The 11,725-nt window shown below is 38.2% G+C and overlaps 1 long non-coding RNA gene across 5 annotated transcripts; it reads left to right on the top strand.

The window, feature by feature from the left end:
- Positions 1-249: 249 nt before the first annotated feature.
- On the top strand, positions 250-10,996 carry LOC146566674 (uncharacterized). 5 transcript variants are annotated; one of them, XR_014893809.1, is made up of 9 exons: positions 250-1,758; positions 2,305-2,461; positions 2,714-2,822; positions 2,928-3,047; positions 3,190-3,351; positions 7,236-7,349; positions 8,077-8,234; positions 9,520-9,577; positions 10,532-10,996. It is a non-coding gene; the product is annotated as an uncharacterized LOC146566674 (long non-coding RNA). The 5 variants fall into 5 exon arrangements; XR_014893807.1 differs by having other exon boundaries at positions 2,300-2,461; XR_014893805.1 differs by having other exon boundaries at positions 253-2,461.
- The last annotated feature ends 729 nt before the right edge of the window (positions 10,997-11,725 follow it).

The following is an 11,725-nucleotide window of genomic DNA, read 5'->3' as shown; positions in this document are numbered from 1 at the left end:
CTCTCTCTCACACACACACACACACATGCACATACATACATACACAATACCATTTTATGGTGGTTAGCTGTTTTATTGTCATGCATTTTACAAGGTAAGATAACCATGTCCTGCATTCAAAACCACTGAAAATGTCTATGGTGGTGCTGTGCCTAATATTGTGCTGGTGTATGCTGGGTAATCGCACAGCTAGCGACTGGGTGACTTTATTCACCCGCTTTAATCAGTCCATATCCCCTAGATATGGACCATCTCCTGCTAGATTGTTCAGAAGGTTGTTATCATCCATCCAGATGGAGGATCACTAACAGGAGCGTGGGAAGACTCCAGAATCCACTCTGGCTGCAATCCGGTGGATACAGCAGTGTGTACAGGTAAGACCGTTTAAACGGACAGCATTTATAGAATGACTATTAAAAGTCAGACCAGCGAGTGTCAATAATGTTAATGTGGTTATGTTAGTAATACACCGAGTGCTAATATAACAGCTTTAAGATGCATTTGTAGATGTTATTACGTGTTTTATCGTCTTTATGGTGCTAGCTTAAAGTTACGGTGTAAACGTTAGCTTATATTGGAGTAAAGCTGTTACTGTTTAAACGATGTTAGCACAGAAATATTAGCTTCTGTCATGACTGACGAAGTTACTAGTTAATAAAGTTTCCAGTAAAGTGTTTAATCGCAGCCACAGACTGACAGCAAATATCTCGATTACCTTCAGTGCATCTGTAATAAATATGTGCAAGTTTCAGTGCTTCGTTTAAACTGTATGATACTTATACTGACCCAGGGTCAGTGTAAAATACAATCCTAGCTGTGTGAACAAAGCCTGGCTCCTTTAATCCTGCATGAAAAACCTCAGGATGCAGGCTATTATTACTCTTTCCTGCTGGCACACCTGTCACACCTGAGAGTCAGCTAGAAACTTACAGTGACGTGGACATCATGCAAAGACTGCCAGACTCTGTAATACTGCAAATGATCAGTGACTCAAGTTAACTACTAACTAAACTTTAAACGGTACCTCTGTGTCTCTGTGTGCTGAACATTTAGGATTGAGTCAGGCTGCATCTGTGTTAGTCCTCTGACAGACTGGTGACCTGTCCAGGTGTGCTCTACCTATGACTACTGGGACAGGCTCTAGCTCCTGTAATAGAAATTTTATGTTATTCTCATTTAAAGCATTTAAGTGCTTATGCATATGCTTAGTTGTGACACTGTTATAGACTGTTCAATGAAAGTTTCTAAAACTAGATGAACTTACTTCAGCAGTTTGAGAAAACAACTCCCTTTACAGGTGCTGATAACGTCAAGGGCACAAAACAGCATAACCATTGATCCGTTAGGTTTCATAGCGAGACACGTGAAGTGGCAGAGCTGACATGACTGAACTGTGATGTTTGATGTGTGTTTGCTCTCCTGTGCACAGTAATAAATAGCATGATCACAGCTCTTTCTGTGTTGCAGACTTTATTTAAAAAATTCCATGACATCTACTATAACTGAACCAACCTGGTGCTCTTCATTTATGGAGGCTGTTGAGTCTGAATGTTGGATTTTGTGTATCTCGTGTTCTCTGGGCTTTGTTGTCCTCAAGTCTTTTTGCAGGATCAGAAAACAAAACCGGGAGGCGCGTAAATGTTTCTTCTCCATGATGTTTCTTCAAATGTTTCTTCTGGATGATGATATGACCGTGACACGGGATGCCACCTTTGGTCTTGTGATGAAGCAAAGCTCAGGAAGAAGTGTGATTAAATGGTACCCACATGTTGAGAAGGATGTACAGGGCACCTGCAGCCAAATCCAAGCTTCAGCTTAGTTGTAGTTGCAGAATGCTATAGGACTGAGACATCTAAGGCATCAAATGTTTGATTAAACGGATGAAAAAGAGAAGTTTTTTCCCTATAATTATCACTTCTTAAAATCTGTAGCAACTTCAAGTCTGTCAGCATGCTGAGCATGCTCAGAATGTGACAATATATTTTTGTTCAATATTTAATTTCTTTCAGTTGCAATTGTTAAATGAAAAAATATATATTCTTATAATTTAGCAAACGAATTTATCAAAAAAAAAACAACAACATATATCTGTATTAGTTTTAGTAAATTAATTTGACACCTGTATTGAAAATACCATATTGTATTCATACAGAATCAGTATGGTATCATTGTTTGTCTGTTCACTGATTGTTGAAGCTAAGAGCTACTTTGATCTGTTTAGATCTAAAGTATCCAAAGTTGAGTTCTAATGTTTCTTCACCCCTGTGTGTGTGATATGTGATTTCCTACATGCTGGCAGAGCAGAGCAGCAGTTTGTGCTCACAGATGGTGACGGTGTGGAGAGACGGTGGTATTTCCTCAGAAGAACCAGCAGAGTCACAAAGGACACCAGTCCATCTCACCACCTTGACTTGCTGACTGATGTTCGTCTGCACTGCACAGAGGAAATCAACTGACCGAGGTTTGTCCAGTGACGTGTTATGAAATGTATATTTGTTTTATGCTTACAGATATGTTTTTCTTGACAGAGGCTCTGCAGAGGTTAGACAAAGCAGAGAAAACATGTGCTTTACATTTTACTGTGATTTATTGAGATATTTGTTGCCTGATGTTCAGCAGGAATGGAGAAATAGAATCAAAGGGAGATGTTTTTCCTGTTTTTGTAATGATGTAAGTAAATCTTCAATATTATTTATTTGCTTGGTTATATTAGGAGCGATTCTGAGTGAGGGGGAGAGGAGTCATCATCCAGGTAAAGTGACGTGGATCAGTGGATACACTTGTCTCCCCTTTAAAGGAGACGATCCAAGTCATCCTTAAATGTTAGCGCTTTCAAATACACAAACATTTTTAAAGGACAAAAATGAACATCCAACTTTGACTGTAATACAAAATAAATCTTTGCATGTGTGTTTTCAAACTCTCAGATGGGCAGTATATCAGTCTTGGACTGTCTAACCTGCCGGAGCAGCACTGAATGACCACCGCACGAGCATGTTCCTGCAACATTCAGCATCTGATCCTTCATCTGTGTGCTTCTGCTTTTGGTAAGTAGAGTTACCCAACTCCAGTAACTCTAAACACATGCCATCCATTTCTAACGGCCTGGTTACTTCCTGTCAGTTACTTTAGAAACCATGTGGTCACCTGACCTAACACTGTTTCTTCTTCTTCCCCTTAATGTTGAAGTGTCAAATGTCAAACAGCTGGAGAGGAAACTACACCAGTGTACTGGGATGTTTCAGCAACACGTGCCAGATGCTGTTCCTTCATGGTGACATCACCAGAGACAGTCCCGCCCACCTCAGGACCCATTGATTATGATGATCTGATCCATCAAACCCCCAGCAGGTGAACTTTATTCATGACATAACACCGCAACAATGTAAAAAATTAAACAGCAACAGTCTAAATGTAAAGTGCATTCTAAAGTCCTCTTCAATAAATTGTATGCAAAGAGTCATTCAGGTCACTACAGAACCCAGAGTCTTCATCATTAAATCTCTGGTTGCTTCATTTTTTCTATCCTATATCAGATATTTTAAAGGTTAGCTTAGGTAAAGTTCCATTCTCATGGTGAGGCAAAGTGCTTTATGTGTGTGTGTGCGTGTCATGAATGGCTATAAAAGGCCTATAATTAAAGAACAAAGCGGGGTTTGAGTTCGAGTTGCGGCAGACTGTCACTATTTGTAAATGGAACGCAGCCTTCCTACGGCGGACAGCTAATAACAGGAATCGGACGCGGTCCAGCCAAGTCCACAGCAACCACCATAGCAACCGCCTAGCATGACCTTAAAAACATATTCTGTCTTCATAACTATCAAAATCGTGAAATGATTTGCAAAGTGTGAAAGTGTTACAGCTGCAGAGAGCTATGGCGGTATCTATGGAAGCTGTTTACATAGCTAATAATATACGATGTAACCATGGAGACAGTCAGTCACTTGAGCTAGCGGTGCATGTTTACTACAGTGAATAAGGTGATTGAGTGCACAGCGTCCACACTCTGCAGGGGGTAAAGACATTACTTCAATATTGTTTTATATTGATATATATTAGCCTTCTGTTGACCATCACCTCAGGTTCACCATTACAGTTTCAGATTATAGATGCACACTGTCTAAACACATTCAAAAACTCATGTCTCAGAGATAAGCACAGCTGTTCATGTTTGTCATTAGAGTTTTATTTGTAAGAAAATTATGAACTTCATATTGTGCATTAAATAAAAGAACATTTCACAACTCTGAGTCAACAGAAACAGGTAACAGAAATGTCTCTAATGTGTACAGTGTAGTGAAGCATTAAAAGATCATAAAGGAAAAACTAACATTTATGTGAAACTAATTGTAATAAAAAATGAGCAGGTGCTTTATAGATTTAAAAGAAAGAATCTGAAAACAACACTTTTTTGGTCTAAGTGATCAAAGTAGAAAACAGAACTGATGTTCAAGAACAAACCGTAGCTGCACTAATATTACACATCTCGATCGTTGTACTGAACAGACATGTTGCTTTTAAAACCACATGCAGTGTGTGACCATGACTGTTCACTGAGACCATGAACGCCACTTCGCTGAGGCATTCTTCTTCTTCTTCTTGCCATTAAATTGGAAGCAGAAGCAGCATGAGCTGATTTGATCTACTGAAAGGAAAAAGCAGAACATCTGAGTTGAAACCAGTCAGCTGAAATCATTAAGACAGGAACAAATTCAATGCAGTGTCTCAAGTGGCTTAGCCTGTTACAACTGTTGATACAAGTTAAATACGGTTAACACACAGTGTCAGGGAGCTCCAGTGTGGGAACTAGTGGCTTTAGGTTTGTAGTCATTTAACTTTCATCCATTCATTCATTTAATTCAGGAGGAAGAAATGCCAGGTTGGTGCAGGCTGGTTACATGCATTTGGTCCCATGCTGTCTTTAATTAAATGACTTGGTTCATTTTATGGCTGGGCTGTATGTGGGGTTATATCATGTTATTTGGGCAGGAGTACCTGTCCCCTGTTAGACTTAGAAAGTTTCTCCATAAGTAGAGTTTCTAACTCTTCTAGCACATCTGTGGCTGACAACTTTTTGGTGGCTCTTTTTACCCCACACTGGTTGTGAGTGTGTAAATAACTAGTGTAAACTAGTTATTTTGGGTTGCAGTTAACTAGGGAGGAAGGGGTGGGTATGCCATGATTAGGTGAATAACAATTATATGTGATACATAAATTTCACAATGCATGCATATATCTCTATCAATTAAACCTGGCCTGAGGGCTGCCATTTTTTACATTCAGTTATTTCTCTTAGAAATGTTGGAACTAAATAATGAATGTGTTACAGTTAAAGTGAAACACTGGTCAGTGTAAATGGCTCATTGGGACACAGAAACCTTTAAATTATACCTGATATCTAGTGTCAAACAATATCAAAGCTGTAAAAGATGTTTACATTCAGAATTTATAAAACTATGATTGTAAATAAATTCAAACAAGTGAGCTTTTCTCTTTGTGCTGAATATCAACACTGTGGTTTCTTAGACTGTAAGCTTTACTTTAGTGCAACCAGTTGCAGAAGCTGCCACTCCAAATGTCTTTTGATAACAAGAAAAAAATACCTTTTCAGTACACGGCCTGAAGTTCTTCTCCGACATCTTCTGCAATCGGCTTTGTCTGCTGGTTTGAAGACAATAAACCACAAAAAAGATGATTTAGTCACTTTGTCTGCGTCATGCAGCTCGAATGTGTCGTGTAACGATGTTGAATAGCCGTCGTTATCCCTCTGCTTTGAGCCTTTTATCAAAAGTTACAGCTAACTTCATGAAGTTGTACAAAAAGGCTTCATTTCGCCGAGACAGTGCGTTTCTGACTATTACATGCATTTGAATGGAGTTCTTGCACGAAACAAAGTATAAGTTTTCATTATGTGAATAACTTGTATTTTACACTGACCCTGGGTCAGTATCAACTTCATGAAGACAGCTGTAACTTTTGATAGAGGACTCACACACACACACATATTTATGGCTTTGCCTTATAGAATTCAGCATCTCCGTGCTGAGGAAATAGGTTTTGCAGCTGTTTGAGCTAAGATTTTCAAGTTATTCACAAATTGAAAACCTATACTTTGTGTCGGGCGAGAACTCCATTCAAATGCATGTAATAGTGAGAAACGCACTAACGTGGTGAAATAAAGCGTTTTTCCATAAACTTCATAAAGACAGCTGTAAATTTTGAGAGAAGACTCACACACACATTGGGGGGATATTGAAGTCTATAAGATAAAGCCATGAATATGTTTGTCTGAGTCTTCTATCAAAAGTTACAGCAAGCTCTATGAAGTTGATGAGAAACACTTTACTTCGCCAAGACAGTGCGTTTCTCACTGTTACATGCATTTGAATTTAGTTCTTGCCCGACACAAAGTATAGGTTTTAATTTGTGAATAACTTGAAAATCTTAGCTCAAACAGCTGCAAAACCTATTTCCTGAGCACTGAGATGCTGAATTCTATAAGGCAAAGCCATAAATATGTGTGTGTGATTCTTCTATCAACAGTTACAGCTGTCTTCTTGAAGTTGATACTGACCCAGGGTCAGTGTAAAATACAATCCTAGCTGTGTGAACAAAGCTTGGCTCCTTTAATCCTGCATGACAAACCTCAGGATGCAGGTTATTATTACTCTTTCCTGCTGGCACACCTGAGAGTCAGCTAGAAACTTACAGTGACGTGGACATCATGCAAAGACTGCCAGACTCTGTAATACTGTGAATGATCAGTGACTCAAGTTAACACTAAACTTTAAACAGTACCTCTGTGTCTCTGTGTGCTGAACATTTAAGATTGAGTCTGCATTGACTTTATTTATTGAGACTTTAATGTGCTAAAAGCAGGTTGAAGACAGCTCAGAAACATTTGAAGATTAAAATTTAGCATTATGGCTGCTGGTGGTTTGTAAAGCCTATACTCAGCTGTAGTTTTTGTTACTAATTTATGTTTGTTGTTGTTTAACACAGATTTCAGAAGAGCAAATATGCTTAATAGTTTAACTAGATTTCATTTGTCAGTGTGGGACTGCTGAGTCACCTGAAGAACTCATTTCATTCATTCTCCACATGATGTTCATATACAGAAATGTTTCACAGGAACTGGTTCCTCCCAAACTGTGAACTAGTGTGTTTCCATAGATTATCTCTGTATGAATGTACTTTTAAATGAATGCAAGTGTTTGTCCTTTTTTGTTCCTCAGTTACAGTACGTGATATCTTGATATCAGGCGGTCAACACTGGGGGAAGACAAGAAGCAGACGTACTTCCAAGAGGGAGCTGCAGTGAGGACACAGCCAGGTCACTGAGGTCAGAGGTCAGAATCTGAAACAGCTCAGGTTTATATTTTAGGGGTTATAAAAAATTAAAATGTATTTATGAAGAAACCTTTAAATAATAGTCATAATTATGATTATTATAAGAAATATCAAACATTTAAGTGGATTTTCTGTTACACATATTGTATTAGCCCTGCAATAAACTGGCAGCCTGTCTTTGTCCTGTATCAGCTGGGATAGGCTTCATCCTCCCGCAACCCTGAATTGGATACATTGTATTCCAATTATGTAATCTGATCATTTACAAACTCAAGGTATCTAATCAAAATGTAAGTAATAATTATAAAATGGGAAAGCAGAAATAAGTGTGACATAAATGTAAATGTGTTAGCTGACATAGAGGACAGCTACATGTAGTCTGAAAGACCTTTGTTGTCAAGTATTGCAGGTATATCAGCACGAGACATTCTTACATAGAAGAGTCTGTTAAAGTCTCTAACTCAGCGAAGCATTATTGGTCCCGTCTGTTTGGATAAATATAGTAAGTTGATGTTTGTCCATTTATTGACACATTTTCTTAAGTGCTTATCCAGTTCAGGATCACAGTGGAGCTGCAGCTGGATATGTTCATTAAATAAACCTTACAAAAGTTAACAATAAACCTGCATCCATGTACGTTGTTGTCCACAGGATAAGAAAATCAAACTGGAACACTGTGGAACATGTTAATAAATGTTTGTGTGTTTATGCCTGTGTCTTTCACAGGAGGCGCTGGAAGGTTTCCCTAATAGTTCCTGGTGAATCAAAGCAGAACCATAAAGGTTGCTGGATTGCATGATGGCCTTACCCCTGAGCAGTCATCCTGTTAAAGGAGGAACCAGTTAGAAGCTGTTTTCAAAGTAGCTGAGCAGATTTCATCTCAAGTAAGCGATTAACTGTTTGTTCATCTGTTCTGCCACTTAAAGAGCATTTAAGGACGTCTTTTGAGTGTCCAGCTGAATTAATTCTACTGGCTCTCATGGTCATTTGTTATTATAGACATATTTTTCATGTTCATCCAGCTATTTAGTAAATTCTATCTATTTAGTAATATCTGTCAGCTATAAAATGTAATATAAATATAAAAAATATCTAAATATCTCCTGCACTTTATATTTTAATGATGTAAGTCTGTTATCGTGTTACATTAGCATTCCTCACATATCAATGAGATGCTGTACAGTACAATCCTACTGACGCAGCAGAGGGATAACGACGGCTATTCAACATCGTTACACGACACATTCGAGCTGCATGACACAGACAAAGTGACTAAATCATCTGTAACTGTTGATAGAAGAATCACACACACATATTTATGGCTTTGCCTTATAGAATTCAGCATCTCAGTGCTCAGGAAATAGGTTTTGCAGCTGTTTGAGCTAAGATTTTCAAGTTATTCACAAATTAAAACCTATACTTTGTGTCGGGCAAGAACTAAATTCAAATGCATGTAACAGTGAGAAACGCACTGTCTTGGCGAAGTAAAGTGTTTCTCATCAACTTCATAGAGCTTGCTGTAACTTTTGATAGAAGACTCAGACAAACATATTCATGGCTTTATCTTATAGACTTCAATATCCCCCCAATGTGTGTGTGAGTCTTCTCTCAAAATTTACAGCTGTCTTTATGAAGTTTATGGAAAAACGCTTTATTTCACCACGTTAGTGCGTTTCTCACTATTACATGCATTTGAATGGAGTTCTCGCCCGACACAAAGTATAGGTTTTCAATTTGTGAATAACTTGAAAATCTTAGCTCAAACAGCTGCAAAACCTATTTCCTCAGCACGGAGATGCTGAATTCTATAAGGCAAAGCCATAAATATGTGTGTGTGTGTGAGTCCTCTATCAAAAGTTACAGCTGTCTTCATGAAGTTGATACTGACCCAGGGTCAGTGTAAAATACAAGTTATTCACATAATGAAAACTTATACTTTGTTTCGTGCAAGAACTCCATTCAAATGCATGTAATAGTCAGAAACGCACTGTCTCGGCGAAATGAAGCCTTTTTGTACAACTTCATGAAGTTAGCTGTAACTTTTGATAAAAGGCTCAAAGCAGAGGGATAACGACGGCTATTCAACATCGTTACACGACACATTCGAGCTGCATGACGCAGACAAAGTGACTAAATCATCTTTTTTGTGGTTTATTGTCTTCAAACCAGCAGACAAAGCCGATTGCAGAAGATGTCGGAGAAGAACTTCAGGCCGTGTACTGAAAAGGTATTTTTTTCTTGTTATCAAAAGACATTTGGAGTGGCAGCTTCTGCAACTGGTTGCACTAAAGTAAAGCTTACAGTCTAAGAAACCACAGTGTTGATATTCAGCACAAAGAGAAAAGCTCACTTGTTTGAATTTATTTACAATCATAGTTTTATAAATTCTGAATGTAAACATCTTTTACAGCTTTGATATTGTTTGACACTAGATATCAGGTATAATTTAAAGGTTTCTGTGTCCCAATGAGCCATTTACACTGACCAGTGTTTCACTTTAACTGTAACACATTCATTATTTAGTTCCAACATTTCTAAGAGAAATAACTGAATGTAAAAAATGGCAGCCCTCAGGCCAGGTTTAATTGATAGAGATATATGCATGCATTGTGAAATTTATGTATCACATATAATTGTTATTCACCTAATCATGGCATACCCACCCCTTCCTCCCTAGTTAACTGCAACCCAAAATAACTAGTGGGGCTATTTACACACTCACAACCAGTGTGGGGTAAAAAGAGCCACCAAAAAGCTGTCAGCCACAGATGTGCTAGAAGAGTTAGAAACTCTACTTATGGAGAAACTTTCTAAGTCTAACAGGGGACAGGTACTCCTGCCCAAATAACATGATATAACCCCACATACAGCCCAGCCATAAAATGAACCAAGTCATTTAATTAAAGACAGCATGGGACCAAATGCATGTAACCAGCCTGCACCAACCTGGCATTTCTTCCTCCTGAATTAAATGAATGAATGGATGAAAGTTAAATGTTCCCACTAGTTCCCACACTGGAGCTCCCTGACACTGTGTGTTAACCGTATTTAGCTTGTATCAACATGTTGTATCAACAGTTGTAACAGGCTAAGCCACTTGAGACACTGCATTGAATTTGTTCCTGTCTTAATGATTTCAGCTGACTGGTTTCAACTCAGATGTTCTGCTTTTTCCTTTCAGTAGATCAAATCAGCTCGTGCTACTTCTGCTTCCAATTTAATGGCAAGAAGAAGAAGAAGAATGCTTCAGCGAAGTGGCGTTCATGGTCTCAGTGAACAGTCATGGTCACACACTGCATGTGGTTTTAAAAGCAACATGTCTGTTCAGTACAACGATCGAGATGTGTAATATTAGTGCAGCTACGGTTTGTTCTTGAACATCAGTTCTGTTTTCTACTTTGATCACTTAGACCAAAAAAGTGTTGTTTTCAGATTCTTTCTTTTAAATCTATAAAGCACCTGCTCATTTTTTATTACAATTAGTTTCACATAAATGTTAGTTTTTCCTTTATGATCTTTTAATGCTTACACTACACTGTACACATTAGAGACATTTCTGTTACCTGTTTCTGTTGACTCAGAGTTGTGAAATGTTCTTTTATTTAATGCACAATATGAAGTTCATAATTTTCTTACAAATAAAACTCTAATGACAAACATGAACAGCTGTGCTTATCTCTGAGACATGAGTTTTTGAATGTGTTTAGACAGTGTGCATTTGTATGCTGAAACTATAATGGTGAACCTGAGGTGATGGTCAACAGAAGGCAAATATATATCAATATAAAACAATATTGAAGTAATGTCTTTACCCCCTGCAGAGTGTGGACGCTGTGCACTCAATCACCTTATTCACTGTAGAAAACGTGACTGACTGTCTCCATGGTTACATCGTATATTATTAGCTATGTAAACAGCTTCCATAGATACCGCCATAGCTCTCTGCAGCTGTAACACTTTCACACTTTGCAAATCATTTCACGATTTTGATAGTTATGAAGACAGAATATGTTTTTAAGGTCATGCTAGGCGGTTGCTATGGTGGTTGCTGTGGACTTGGCTGGACCGCGTCCGATTCCTGTTATTAGCTGTCCGCCGTAGGAAGGCTGCGTTCCATTTACAAATAGTGACAGTCTGCCGCAACTCGAACAAAGCAACCCCGCTTTGTTCTTTAATTATAGGCCTTTTATAGCCGTTCATGACATGCACACACACACATAAAGCACTTTGCCTCACCATGAGAATGGAACTTTACCTAAGCTAACCTTTAAAATATCTGATATAGGATAGAAAAATGAAGCAACCAGAGATTTAATGATAAAGACTCTAAAACCCACTGTCTTGACAAAATAAAGCGTTTTTGTACAACTTCATA

This window comes from Mchenga conophoros, linkage group LG9 (assembly GCF_057382185.1).
Source record: "Mchenga conophoros isolate Kocher_MC1m ecotype Shallow Benthic linkage group LG9, M_conophoros_male_GT1.1, whole genome shotgun sequence".
NCBI lineage: Eukaryota > Metazoa > Chordata > Actinopteri > Cichliformes > Cichlidae > Mchenga > Mchenga conophoros.
The sequence above is the reverse complement of the archived record's forward strand: the minus strand, read 5'-3'. Positions and strand labels throughout refer to the sequence as shown.